This window comes from Podarcis vaucheri (genome assembly GCF_965113315.1).
Source record: "Podarcis vaucheri genome assembly, chromosome: 1".
NCBI classification, from domain to species: domain Eukaryota; kingdom Metazoa; phylum Chordata; class Lepidosauria; order Squamata; family Lacertidae; genus Podarcis; species Podarcis vaucheri.
This window is the reverse complement of record NC_138759.1, coordinates 27,988,184-28,002,850: the sequence shown is the minus strand read 5'-3', so window position 1 is coordinate 28,002,850 and position 14,667 is coordinate 27,988,184. Positions and strand designations below refer to the sequence as shown.

Below are 14,667 nucleotides of genomic sequence, written 5' to 3'. Positions count from 1 at the left end.
CCCCCAGCTGGTATAACAGCATGTAATACTGCGAGTCACATAAATGTTCCAACTCTACCTCCATCTGCTTCTTCCAGCTATAGCATATGCAGTAAGAAATTGAGTACTTGATTGAAGCATGCAGATGCCTGGTAATTTCAAGATAGGAGGTGCTTTAATTAGAGGTGCTGACCCACTTTAAATCTTTGTGTCCTATCAGGGATGACCTTTCAGTTTTACAAGTTTCCCTGGCCTTTTCAGCTCAGAAGGGCATTATATATAGCTTGATCTCTCTCTATTCTAAAGGTACCCATCACATGTATGAAATGTATGAGAGCAGCTAGTCTTGCAGCCCTTACACTATGTGTATCTGTTGGAAGTTCAGTAAGTGATGCAGGATGAATGGAATGGTACAGCGGTAAGCTAATCTTTACCCTGGCGTTTGACACTTGAGATGTATATTTTAGGACCCACCTTATTTCTGTAATTTAAAGTTCGAAACTGTTTTTAATATTGTCTAATATTGTTTTGATTGTTGGAACTTGCCCTGGGACCTTAGGGTGAAGGGCGAATAATAAATCGTAACAACAGCAACAACAATAAGGTAACAGGTTATATAATTATCCACAAACTCATTTCTCCCTAATGAAGCAGCAATCTGAAATCCCAGGCACAGGAATGCCTTTCCCCCATATTTAGGTTCATGTGTGACAAAAATACAGGATTTGCAAGCATTTGAACTTTCATCATGATCATTAACTTCACACAATTGTTAGCAATGTCACCTCTCAAAGTGAGTGTAATTTGCAATTCTTTATTACAATCATTTAATATCTAGACCAGCCTTTCTCAACCTTGGGTCCCATCAGAGACTGGGCAGAGGAGGGGGAGGAATAGTGGATCCCGCCTCTGCAGTCTGAACCTGCCAGAGAAGAGGGAGACAGTATAGATTTACAAACAGGAGTTTGCGGAAGGTTCAGAGGCTGCAGAAGGGAGAAGCTGGGAAATATTGGGAGGGGAGCAGGAAGAAGAAGCACCAGGGGAGAGACAGCTGACAGACTCAGTGTCTTTAGAAAGCATTCAAGAACCCCCCTCTCCCAGAACCAGGCAGGCATTTGGAGTAGTACAACAGAAAGCTCAGAGGCAGAAAGCTCAGATTAGCCATCACAGGGGTGACATAGAATAGGAGAGACAGAGGGGGTGGAGCTTTACTCGGAGCAACGCCATTACTGAAATAGAGGCACCTTTTCTAAGCCTCTCACTGTGAATATTGAATAAAAGACTTGGTAAGAACTCTTCTTGTTATCTGATTCTTGGCTGCCCATCATGGGAGGGATTGGATTTCCTGAAGCCTGACAGGTCCCTAGATGCTGTTGGACTATAACTCCCATCATACCTGGTCACAGGTCCTACCAGCTAGAGATGATGGGAATTCTAGTCCAACAACATCTGGGGACCCAAGGTTGGGAATGGCTGGTCTAGAGTGTGTCAGCCATTCAGTATACATCCCATGCCTGCAGTCATTGCACTAGTCCGCCATCTTGAAAACAGCATCTCTCTTAATGTATCATATCTTCCAACTAAGGCAAATCACATTAATTGGCCCAGAGATAGGCCAATGTTGTTTAGTGCATAGTATGTTGAACTGAGATTTTGATTGATAAACTCAAAGGATGGCTTTGGACAAGTCTCTCTTGGCCTAATGTCCTTTGAAAGGTTTTTGATAAGGTGCAATGATATTTTACCATCAAACAGGACTGTGTTCCCTGGAGGGAGTATATCATATTGATGACCCATAAGACCGATATTTAAATCTAAGATAGTGACATTTTAGCACTTCTCTGAGCTCCTTGCAAAGCGTGTTCTCCATAACCAGAGAGCACGGGTTGCGGTTGGGGAAACATGCCACCTTGCCATGACTAGGCAGATTTGAGAAAATCCAAGCCTGTTAAAGGGTTAGTATTGGGTTGCTGGGGAGTTCTGTATGTTGCTAAATTCAGAGGAGGGGCAGAGTCTATAAATATAGGGAGCCAGGGGTTGGACTTCCTCTTGGCCGTTTTGCTTTCGGATCACATGGAGCACTTGGACAATCTTCTCATTGTCTGGTTACATTTCTTTATTTCTTTATTTCCCCTTTCCTTTAATCCTCTCTAGTCCCTTAAATAATTTAATTCCCCCCTTTTCCTGTTCGATTTCCCACCCCACCCCTTACCCTGCCCTGTGGGAAGATTCTCTCTGTATCTGTGGCTTGCCTTTCCCAATAGGGAGAGAGCCCCCGTTAGGGGCTTTCTTTCGCAAAAAGGTTTCCCCCATTTCTCTTGTTGAAATTGTGGGGCTAGTCAGGGCTGTTCCCAGCTTAGCTGGTATCACTTTCGTTTATAGTATCTCCAAAGGTTGGCTTTATGGCTCCCTGTGCCTCCAAGGACTATGAGCACTCTGTATATGCTCTTGAACTATGCTGTTTCTGAACAAGTTTATTTTCTTTAAGTTTGTTTTGCCCTGATAGTGGCGACTGCCATTTTAGAGATGAGCCATTGTGGCTTAGTGGCTAAAGTGCAGGACTAGGACCTGGGAGACAGGGTTCATATACCCCTCTTAGCCATTGTTATAACAAAACAAAACAAACTGCTCCTTTTGAGCTATTCTGTTGCTGGGTAGTTCGGCCCATTTGTGATAAAAGAACTTTGGGATTCTTGAAGGGGTGCTTCCCTCTAAAAGGGCAAGCAGGGGTACCTGGACAAGCTGTGAGCTACCTCAACTCTGCTATTTCACTGGAAACATTTATGCCTGGCCTAGCAGGTGATCCTAGGGCCTTGCCCTAGAATTGGATGGCCTGGAAGCGTTTCCGGCCTCAATAGTGTCCCCATGTGGTCCATGAAGCATTGGTTTCACTGGGTCAGCGGATAGTGCCGGTAATGCCTAGGTTGCAGGATTGGTCCCTGTATGGGACAGCTGCATGCTCCCCCATTGCTCTACCTGGACACTTAAGTCCTTTTGGTGGTTACCTCACTGCGAGGGATGTAACGGGCGCCATGTTTGCAATATACAACTGGGAGAAAGCACCCTTGCGTGCCCGCATTGCAGTTTGCTCTGTGCGTTGCAGAGCACGGCGCTGCACGGGCTGCAATTGCATTGCATTGCTAGGAGATTTGCAGTTGCATTGCACGGAGGGTGTGTGCATTGCATGGAGGGTGTGTGTGCATTGCACGGAGGGTGTAGTTGCATTGCACGGAGTTTGTTGTTGCATTGAACAGAGGGTGTGCAGTGCACGGAGTGTGTAGCTGCATTGCATGGAGTGTAGTTGCATTGCATGAAGGGTGTGTGCATTGCAGGGAGTGTGTAGCTGCATTGCATGGAGTGCGTGTGCATTGCATGGAGGGTGTAGTTGTATTGCACAGAGTGTGTTGTTGGTTTTTTTTTGCATTGCACGGAGTGTGTGTGCATTGCACAGAGTATGTAGTTGCATTGAACAGAGGGTGTGCAGTGCACGGAGTGTGTAGTTGCATTGCATGGAGTGTAGTTGCATTGCATGAAGGGTGTGTGCATTGCAGGGAGTGTGTTTTGCATTGCACGGGGTGTGTAGTTGCATTGCACGGAGGGTTTGTGTGTGCGTTGCACGGAGTGTGTAGTTGCATTGCACAGAGCGTGCTTTTGCATTGCACGGAGTGTGTAGTTGCATTGCATGGAGAGTGTGTGCACTGCACGGAGTGTGTTTTTTGCATTGCACAGAGTGTGTGTCTGAAAAGGAAGCTGGCTTGGCGGCAGCTTGGTTGGGACTTCTTTAGGGGTTCTGGCCAGCGTCGGCCCTGTAAATTTACATATCATGATGGCAGCACAAGATGCCCCCTGCCTAAGCAGGGGCTGGAAGCTGGCAAGCAATAGCTCAATACCTTTTGCCCTTATTCCCATTTTATTTAGGGATCCAGTTGGATATCGTTGCTAAAACATACCACTTGGCTATGGAGAAGCTGTCTGCCTTGAAGGAAGTTAATTTGTAATACTTCCTCTGTAGCAAGTGATGCTTCACCAGATCGGATCTTGCTGGGTCACTTAACTAATCTTCCCACTAGGCCAGGCTGCCCAGATTTCACCCCTCCCATATCCAAGAATCTCCTGAGGAGTATGCTGATTCTCCAGAGAGGAGGAGGCGTGTTCTGGTCTCTACTTTTTCTGCTCCAGCACCAAGTCAGTCAGTCAGTCAGTGTCAGAGAGAGAGAGAGACTGAGTGTTAGAGATCATGTGTAGAGATAAGGTTGCTGCTAAGGGCAGCTGCAGACACTCAGTGCAGTGCAGCATTTATTTATACTTAGACCTATTAAGCTCTGTATATAGTTTGTATAGTTGCAGATAGAATGAAGAAGATATTCTACAGAGCTGCACTCCGAGTTGTTTATATACTCTGCTAGACTCTGCTGTACGACGACTGTCTTCTTGTTGGAGTGAATCCGGTGCTCACAACTCTAAGCTGTGAGTCCACAGCACTTTGACCTGTTCCTGTGCAGAAGGTGGTCTCTGGAAGTGCTACCCAGCTCGCCTAGCCCAGTTGGGGCTGAAGTGGATGAGTCCAGTTGGTGGCACTGGCTCAAGGGCGATGCTGACAGAGGTCCCCTTACCTTTGTGTATGCCTACCAAGTGTGGTGAGGGCAGATATCAGGCGATGGTGGCAATTCCTGAATGTATGCAATAGTAGTTCGCCATGGCAGGATACCTTGAACCCGCTCAGGGATTTTCAGGTTCATGGTGGTGCTGCTGGATCTTTGCCCTTTGGTTTTTATTTCAAGGGCTGCTGGTGTGCAAAGCTATGGTCTCAAGCCTGGTGTGGTGAGGCAATCATGTGACATAACTTTTCTTGAGTTTTCCCCATTGTAGTAGCAGTTCACGTGGCCTGAGGAGTTCAGTGACCATCGGATCTGCTTTTGGTCTGATAACCAGGTAGTGGTGAGCGTCTTGGCAAAACAGTCCTCATGCTGTAGCACAGTCTCTGCTCCTCCGCTCATGCTTTCGAGCTGCGCCACTTAAGGTTTAATATTGTGCTTTCTACTCTCCAAATTACGCTGACACTATCCGATTTTCAGATGAAGCGCTTCAGATCTTGGGCTCCAGACTCAGCTATTGCCAGACTTTTCCAGACCTGTGGCATTTTGACAACAATTAGTAATTTCAGAGAGCGGCAGCTTCCATTTCCCCTTCTGCTTTTACCTCTTATGGGAAGGCCTGGATGGATTTCTTAGCCTTAAGCTGGCAGTTCTCGGCCATTCAGGAAAATTGGCCCCCATCCTCTGAGCAGATCCTGCAGTATTTGGTCCACCTGCTGCAGATTGGGCATGCGGTTATAACTATCCGAATTCAGTCCGCTGCAATGTCTGTTACATTGAAGCTTTATTTTTCAGAGACCCTTGTATAAAGTTTGCAGTGCGCAGGGCCTTGGAAGGTTGGAATAGGCTCCAACCTCATAGGACAGTGGGCAGGAAGTCGGTCAATTTTTACCTATGCAGTATCTGCAACAAGTTAAAACTTGTCTGCGGGTTAAAGATCAAGGTGAGACTCCTTTCAGTAGTCCACTGCATTTTCGCACTGAGGGTTGGGAAAATGGTTGTTGGAGCCAGCACGGGGCTGAGAGTCTGTAGGCTTATTGCTTCAGGACTTTTCCTTATCCTTTGGAGCTTGTCATTAGAGTTGGTAACTCTAAAACAGACTTAGTGGGCAGGAGTGCCATAATCAGGCTTCCCGCCACAGGTGAGGAGGGCCCTTGCCCCGTTATGGATAACAGAATATTTGGCTTTTTATTCCCTGGGGGCTGGCCCACTCCTAGTGCATGAAAATGGGTTCCCGTTAGCCCGGCATCAATGTGCTTACGTCGTGCACCAGTTATTACAGCCTGCGGCTTGCTTACCGCTGAACACTCCTCATTCCTTACGATTGGGTGCTGCTGCAAAGGCTGCACACTGGGTGCCTGTCAGTAGACAGGATTGTGAATACGGGTCATTGGAAGTCTGACGCTGACAAGGGTTATATCAGGAAGTGTCACAATGATGTCTGTGCTGATGCTTGTCTGTTATTTCCTTTTTTCATAGGAGCAGCTGTGCACATTTGAGCCACAGCATTGTACGTTTTATTCCTGGGGTGTCTAACGAAATTGCTGATGCTCTGTCCCGTTTTCAGATGGAGCGGTTCAGACTTCTGGTTCCAGAGGCACGGATACGTCCGGAATATTTCCCGGATCATCTCTGGAACCTTGGCAGCAATTAGTTTTGCAGGGAGTAGCGGCTTCGGTTTCCCCTTCTACCCTTAGATCTTACAAAAAGGCTTGGACTGATTTTTTGACATTTTCACGCCAGACAACCTCTAATTTAGAAGGTGTTCCCCCCACCTCCTCGCAGGTGTTGAGTTATTTAGCACATTTATTTCAATTGGGGTGGGCAGCAAGAACTATTAAGATACAGGCGGCTGCCATTGCCTTTTTCTGTAAGACATTTTATGATAAGGACCCATGTGCGAGGTTTATTGTGCGCAGGGCCCTCGAAGGCTGGGGCAGACTTCGTCCATCCCAGCCAGCCTCTCGGTGCCCCATTTCCTTTGATTTGTTGAGCAGGATGCGCAAGAGACTGAGGGTGGTGTGCTGGTCGGGGTACGAGGCTCGCCTTTTCTCGGCTGCCTTTTCTATTGCCTTTTTTGGAGCTATGAGAGTGGGTGAACTGGTATTTGAAGACAACAGAGATGGTCGTTCCAGGGGCCTTTTGCTCAGGGATGTGCAGCTAACCCCCGCAGAATTGAGAGTCACAGTCAGAAATTCTAAGACTGATCAGAAGGGTAGGGGTGCCGTCATTCGTCTCCCTGCTACGGGAGAGGCAGGCCCTTGCCCTGTGAAGGATGTCAGTAAGTACTTAGCAGTACGCGTCACGGGTGATGGGCCTCTGCTTAGACATGAAAATGGGTCGCCCCTAACGAGACGCCAGTTTGCACAGGTGATGCGTAAAGCGATTCTCGCTTGTGACGGCACGTCGGATGGTTTCGCCCCTCACTCCTTTAGGATTGGGGCTGCAACAACGGCTGCTCATTGGGGTTTGTCGGCCGCTAGGATAAAGGATTTGGGGCGCTGGAAGTCGAATGCCTTTCGGGGCTATGTTCGTTAGTACTCTCGGACTCTTATACTGTTTGTTTTTGTTTATCTCAGGTCTGGCGGCTGTTCGCATCTGGTTGGTAGGGCACAGCATCATCCATTGGGCTGGTGTCGCAGCACGGCAGTCCAGGCTGGGTCCAGGTCTCGGCTTCCCTCCACATGTGCAGCTGTCGTGGGTGTCCAGGCGGGGAATGCGCTGGTCTGAGTTCCTGCCAAGGATTCGGAGGCAGTTGCTCTTGGAAGGGCCGCCCACGGCTATCGTGGTGCAGCTGGGTGAGAACGACCTGGTATCCGTGGACTGTCTTTCACTTCGTGCTGCAATTTTGAGTGACTTGGAGATGCTGCGAACATTGGTGCCGTCAGCTAAGATATTTTGGTCTAAGCTATTGCAACGCCGCATTTGGTTGGGCAGTCGTTGCCCGGCAGCCACAGAAAGGGCCAGGAAACGCATCAATTCTGCGGTGGCTAAGAAGATTTTTGAGTTGGATGGTGATGTGATTTCCCATCCGGCGATACTGTTTCAAGCTACGCCCCTTTTTAGGGCTGATGGGGTGCATCTTTCTGCCTCTGGGAATGAGGCTTGGCTAGGTGCAGTGGTGGCTAAGCTAAGGGCTTGGCTGGGGCTGTGAGTGGTTTGGCGGTGAGCTTGAGGCTCCATGGCGGTTAGGCATTGGTTAAGGTGGTTCTTGGAGGGGTAAGTGCCTACCCCTCCAAATGATGCGAAGGGAATTCCGTTAAAGGAATCCAGGGGCTTGCCATTCTTTTCGTCCTTGTCCCTGGCATCGGACTTGGGCCGTGCAAGCCCCAAAGGAACATGAGGGTGAGTAGTGAGGGACTGATGCCCAGCTTCATTTGCTCACCCAATACTTGTTTCCCACTAAGGCTTCCGCTGGTGTCCGGAATGCCTCTGGCTTCCGCTGGTGTCCGGAATGCCAGCTCTGTCCCTGAGGGCATGGACAGATAGTCATAACCAGTGCCTAAGCAACCACTCACATATTTTGTATTTAAATAAAGTTGTGGCCAAAATTATGCCAAAAACCCAAACAAAAATTGATGTGTGAAGTGTGAATTATTGGGGGGTGGCAACTGTGGGACTCAACACGCAATACAAGTGCACTACAGTAATGAATATGAATACAAATGCAACAAATGGATACGTTTGGTGAAGATACTGGAAATTTCTTGTTTCCACAAACTTTCCCCAAATTTTATCCGTCACATGACTAAACACGTATGTTTCCTGGGGAAATCAGGTTCTCTGAGTATTGTATTCCAGCTGATACTTAGAGCAACACACACAGCATAAACTTGTACCTTCTAGAATAGTCCAGCCCTCTCCCAAGCCACAGCAGAGGTACCTCTGTGAAATAATGAAAGAGGCAAATGATTTTCATATCCAGCAATACAGCTAAAATGGGGCATAAGTGGAAATGAATTTCATTCATCTCGTGGCACTTTTTGTGTGTTGTTTAATTTGTGTTTTTTAATGCCTTGTTTGCAACTACTTGAACAGACTTCTATTAAGAGGAGGTGATTTCAAGTGTGCTCTCAAACTGCTTTTCTACGATACGATGCATTTGATGACTTCCTTTTATTTATTTATTTTTGCTATTCTTCTTGTTCTCCTTCTGCTGACAAGCACATCTTTTCAAATGCATTTTATGCGCAAGGTTTGGCTCTTATATGCAGTTAGATATGGAAATAGCTTAGGATCGCATCAGGTAAAATTGCTTAATAGGGAGAAATGCCACAGTCACAACACACCAAATGTCTAAGCGCTTGTTGTCAGGCGATGGTGTCTTCATTATAAGTGTGCTCACTTTTCGTCGGTATCCACGGCTTGTTCAAATATCTGACATGACGTAGATCTAGAAATCAGATGTTCCAAGTCATGGCTGTCTCAGTTCTTCTCCTGACATATGCTTTCACTTTGCATGATCTTCAGTTCTTAGATGCAGCAACTGGGGAAAAAAACACTGTGCAGAATATTGTGGTGCATTGCGAGTGCTTCCTACATTCAGAGCCAACCGGTTCATGAGGTGTGGTGAGGCAGTTACCTCAGGTGGCAGATTGGAGGACAGTTGGGAGGGGCACCAGATGCAATCCCTGAGGAGTGTGCTGTACCCTTCGCACCTCCGCCTCTATTGCCTTGTTCTCCACTGGGACCACCTGCTCCTTTTGCACAGCCTGCTCCTCTCTGGACTCCTTTTTTGTCAGCTCCAGCAGATGGTGAGGGAGGCAGCTTGGGTAGGCAGTTTCAGGGAGGTGGTTTCAGTGGGCAGTGAGCAATGTTTTGGGTGGTGGGGGCAGAGGCAGAGCTAGCTGCTCCAGCACCCGGAGCGGCACACATGCTGTGCACCTGGAGGAGGGGCTAGCCGCACGCGGGGCTGGGGCAAGCATCCCAGGGGGGCAGCGTGGCCATGTCACCCCCCCTCAGGGATGACACCCAGGGTGGGCTGCACCCACCGCACCTCCTTCCTCTGCCAGTGGGTGGGGGGAGCTTCAGCAGGCAGCATAGGAGGTAGCATTTTCTGTTTTGCCTCCAGTGGCAAAACGTTCCAACCCAGTCTTGCCTACATTCATTTTTCAAGTTGTTGACAAAAGATCATGTTGCTTTGCCATTTCCCGTGCTTCCTCAGCACCTGAAGACAGTGGCGTAGCGTGGAGTGGCAGCACCCAGGGCCATGCAGAAGGGGGGGGGCAGATGGAGTATGCATGCACATTCAACTGCCTGATGGCATCCATGCCACCCTGGAGATTGCAGCCACAGAGGTAAGAAAAGAAGAGTTGTTTCATTGTCTGGAGAAGTCACTTCCTGCTTTACATGGAAAAGCTATTTTCAATGGAGCCCAGCAACAGAAGCATGCAGCTGTACTGAGGCAGCACCCAGTGTTGAAATTTTGTGCCTCTAACAATTTTATGCCTGGGGCAACCACCCTGTGCCCCCCCCACTACACTACTGCCTGATGTACATAAAGAGAACCTTTCTGGATCAGATCCCAGCATCCTGTTCAATGTGGACAAACAGATGCCTGTGGGAAACCTACAAGCAGGATTTGACCACAAGAGCATTCTCTCCTCATGTGTTTTCCAGCAACCGGTATTCAGAAGTGTTATGTATTGAAGTTCTCACCCTGGCCAACAGGAGTATTGTGTATATAGCTTCCACTCAGGTCCACGTCAGTTACTTTAGGCGGGAAACCCTGGGTTGTTGTTGCTACAATGCTGCCTATAAAAGCAGGCTGGCTGAGCTATTTGCTGTTCAGTTCTGTTCCAGCTTACAAATAAAGAGCTGCTTTGGAGAAATTGCTGCATCATCTGCTATGTCTACCCCCTGTTTAACACTGGCGACGAAGGTGGGATTGATGGACATCAGAGCACAGTCAGATTCGGACATTCATTGAGGGGAATCACTGAACAGCACCAATTTAGAGCTGACCGTTCTGGCTAGAGCACTGTGTTCCATCCATCGCCCTCTACATCGGCATCAGAAACATGGCTTCACTCGTACCTCTACTGCCATTTGCCCCAGCCCCAGCCTCTGAATCATGGGACTTTTACTTTGCTCGGTTTGACTGCTACCTCCAAGCAAACGTGCTAACAGAATCGTGTAAGCGAGGCCTCTTCCTCAGCCTTTGTGGACCCAAGGTGTTCGAGACGACCCGAGCATTGGTCGCGCCTCTAGCAGTCCAGGCAGCGCCGTGGGACACGATTCAAGAGAAGCTCCGCAACCACTATGCGCCGAAGCCTTCCAAAATTCTGCTGTGGAGGCAGAACACCAGGGCATAACCATCATGGCTAATAGCTATTGGTAGCCCTCTCCTTCATAGGAGCAGAGGAGCCATGACTTTTAAATCAGTTTCATAGTGATTTACATGTATGGTGTGCTTTAAATGTATGGTATGGATGAGGACCCAGAATAGCTCCGCTACTAGAGCATCAAACTCTTAATCTCAGGGTTGTGGGTTAGAGTCCCACCTCAGGGGTCTGGACTAGATGACCCATATGGTCCCTTCCAACTCTACAATTCTGTGATTCTGTGAATGCGGCCTTAGTCAGAAGGGAATCATTCCCACTCCTCTGCCCTCCCCACTTTACCAGTTGGTACTGAAACAACATCATGTGTGGCAATTCTTACTGAAGCATCCAGCATATGTGGTGCTGGTTATGTATACAAGAAGCATTTTGATCTGATAATAACTGAAGTCTCACAAACCCTCCTACAAAGCCTTCAACTGAAACATGAAAAAGAAAACCTTCACAACAGCCAAGGAATCTCTGGCTGCTCCTTTCTGTTTGCTTCCAGTACGGCTGCTTGCTCAAGCCTCCCTTATGCTATTGTTGGAAGGATCGCCTATACAATCTGCTGATTGTGTTTATGCCCTGGCCTTCACACTGACATCACAAGTGGCTTTTGAAAAAGTCATAAACACTTCAAAAGATGGAAGAACAGAAATCAGTGTTTGTATCTACATTTAATTCAGGGGAAGTCATTTTTAAGTTAGTTAACCTTTCCAATGGAGTCAGGTGTATTTGCACTGCAAAGGCTCAGAAAAATATAATGGATTCTTTCCTTCCTACCTTCCTGCCATGTTTTTCCATCACTGAATCTCAGTTCAGGAGAAAACCCGGACTGTCCTGCTGCCATTAATGGCACAGGGAGCCTCTGCCAGTAGGAAAGAAGACAATATTGGCATTATTAGAATCAGCAGTAGTCATCAGCAGTAGTCACCCTTTGACCGAAGCCAAAGGGTGCTCATCAATGGTTCCTCTTCATCCTGGAGAAGAGTGACTAGTGGGGTGCCACAGGGTTCTGTCTTGGGCCCGGTCTTATTCAACATCTTTATCAACGACTTGGATGATGGACTCAAGGGCATCCTGATCAAATTTGCAGATGACACCAAACTGGGAGGGGTGGCTAACACCCCAGAGGACAGGATCACACTTCAAAACGACCTTGACAGATTAGAGAACTGGGCCAAAACAAACAAGATGAATTTTAACAGGGAGAAATGTAAAGTATTGCACTTGGGCAAAAAAAAATGAGAGGCACAAATACAAGATGGGTGACACCTGGCTTGAGAGCAGTACATGTGAAAAGGATCTAGGAGTCTTGGTTGACCACAAACTTGACATGAGCCAACAGTGTGACGCGGCAGCTAAAAAAGCCAATGCAATTCTGGGCTGCATCAATAGGAGTATAGCATCTAGATCAAGGGAAGTAATAGTGCCACTGTATTCTGCTCTGGTCAGACCACACCTGGAGTACTGTGTCCAGTTCTGGGCACCACAGTTCAAGAAGGACACTGACAAACTGGAACGTGTCCAGAGGAGGGCAACCAAAATGGTCAAAGGCCTGGAAACGATGCCTTATGAGGAACGGCTAAGGGAGCTGGGCATGTTTAGCCTGGAGAAGAGGAGGTTAAGGGGTGATATGATAGCCATGTTCAAATATATAAAAGGATGTCACATAGAGGAGGGAGAAAGGTTGTTTTCTGCTGCTCCAGAGAAGCGGACACGGAGCAATGGATCCAAACTACAAGAAAGAAGATTCCACCTAAACATTAGGAAGAACTTCCTGACAGTAAGAGCTGTTCGACAGTGGAATTTGCTGCCAAGGAGTGTGGTGGAGTCTCCTACTTTGGAGGTCTTTAAGCAGAGGCTTGACAACCATATGTCAGGAGTGCTCTGATGGTGTTTCCTGCTTGGCAGGGGGTTGGACTCGATGGCCCTTGTGGTCTCTTCCAACTCTATGATTCTATGATTCTATGATCAGTACCTGTGTTCCACCCTTATCCTAGGCCTAAGGCTGCCAACAGCTGAGATCTACAGGCTTGGATTCTCCTCGGCATCTAACAGCACATTGATCTCAGAAATCAGCAAATAAGGCTTGTGAGGGCATAGAGATGTGAGTTATTTATTTATCTATCTAAGCTATTTGTAGTTACTTGAGAATCTCGGGGTGGCAAGCAATGACATTAGAAGGACAATGAACAATAAATATCTAAAATAATAAAATAAAATAATCAGTGTCAAAATTCAGAACTTTCATGAATAGGAAAGGCAGCAGAAGTGAAAATCAAACTATCACCGTCCTCTCTGTCCCTCTTGAGGTACACAGGTGCATCCTTACACGGTATCTCAATAAAAATAATATAGTGGCATGATGCATTTTGAAAAGGGAGGGTAGTTAAAAACACTGGGGCCACCACAAAGGAAGCTATGCTCTGGGTCCCTATGCTGTGATCCTCACAATGCCAGGGAGCCTACATACAGTCACCCTTGTGAAATTTGCACATCTCCAAATTTCCACTTTACTATAAAGTAAAGTCATGGTAACGCATATACAGTGGTACCTCGGGTTACATATGCTTCAGTTTACATACACTTCAGGTTACAGACTCTGCTAACCCAGAAATATTACCTCGGGTTAATATTTGCTTCAGGATGAGAACAGAAATCGTGCTCTGGCGGCGCAGCGGCAGCGGGAGGCCCCATTAGCTAAAGTGGTGCTTCAGGTTAAGAACAGTTTCAGGTTAAGAACGGACCTCCAGAACGAATTAAGTACTTAACCCAAGCTACCACTGTATTATTAAAAGCAGCATACAAAAATATGTTGTATTGCATTTTGTCTTTTTTTTTTAAAAAAAAAGCATTAAGAGTTGCAAAAAAATACTATCTGCAATGCTAACTTAATAAAAATGAACGCCAATATCCTGCAGGATTGCTGGCTAGTAGTTGTACATGGAACTTTAAATTCCCTTATAAAGCAAGAGAAGAATGGGAAATGGCTTGTGGAAATCCAAAACAAAAGGGGCCACCCCTGAAAGAACCTTGGCAACATTCTGGCTTTCAGAGGGTGTGAGTCAAATACTCCCATTTCTTGAACTCAGCTATGGGAGAGGGAGGAAATAAAGGAAAACATGGTTCCTCAAAAGTGTTAAGATGGATATTGACAAACTGGGATATGTATAGAGAAGAGAGATAAAGGTGCTGTTGGGGGGGGGGAGAGAGACCAAGTCTTTTGAGGAAAGCTTGATGGACTTGGGTGTGTTTAACCCACAGAAAAGGGACAAATAAGAGGCAGTATTTTATTTCACTTAATGAATTAATTCATTTAAAATGTTTACAGACTGTTCTTCATTTCCAAGAAGGCATCCCAGAGCAGGCTGCAGTCACAGAGTAGACATCTTCAGATTCAAAGATGTTTCACATAGATGCTGGAGCAAATTTTCTTTCTGTGGCTCTAGAGTGGTGATAAGATGGAGGGGAGGGGAGAGAAAGGATCTCAGCTTCTTCTTGATGCTACAGAGTGTTCACCAGTGAGAGAGACCATATTGGAAGGTGGTGAGTCTTTCCTTTTTTAAGCAGGGGTGAATGAACACATTTCAGGGATGGCGTCGTAATGGATGACCTGCATGGGATTGAGCAGAGCTTTTTTCAGCCAGAACTCATTGGAACTCAGTTCTGGCACCTCTCAGATAGGTGCCATTATAAGAGAAAAGGGTATATTCCAGCACCTCTTTTTGTAGAAAAGTAGCACTGGGGTGGAGCCTGATTTGTTTAGA

At 47.0% G+C, this 14,667-nt stretch overlaps 1 long non-coding RNA gene across 1 annotated transcript; it reads right to left on the bottom strand.

Moving 5' to 3' along the window:
• Window positions 1-8,583: 8,583 nt before the first annotated feature.
• On the bottom strand, window positions 8,584-14,341 carry LOC309520077. Its single transcript, XR_014214143.1, has 3 exons — window positions 14,230-14,341; window positions 11,681-11,765; window positions 8,584-9,060 (listed from the first exon to the last, which is right to left on the bottom strand). It is a non-coding gene; the product is annotated as an uncharacterized lncRNA (long non-coding RNA).
• Window positions 14,342-14,667: the final 326 nt, after the last annotated feature.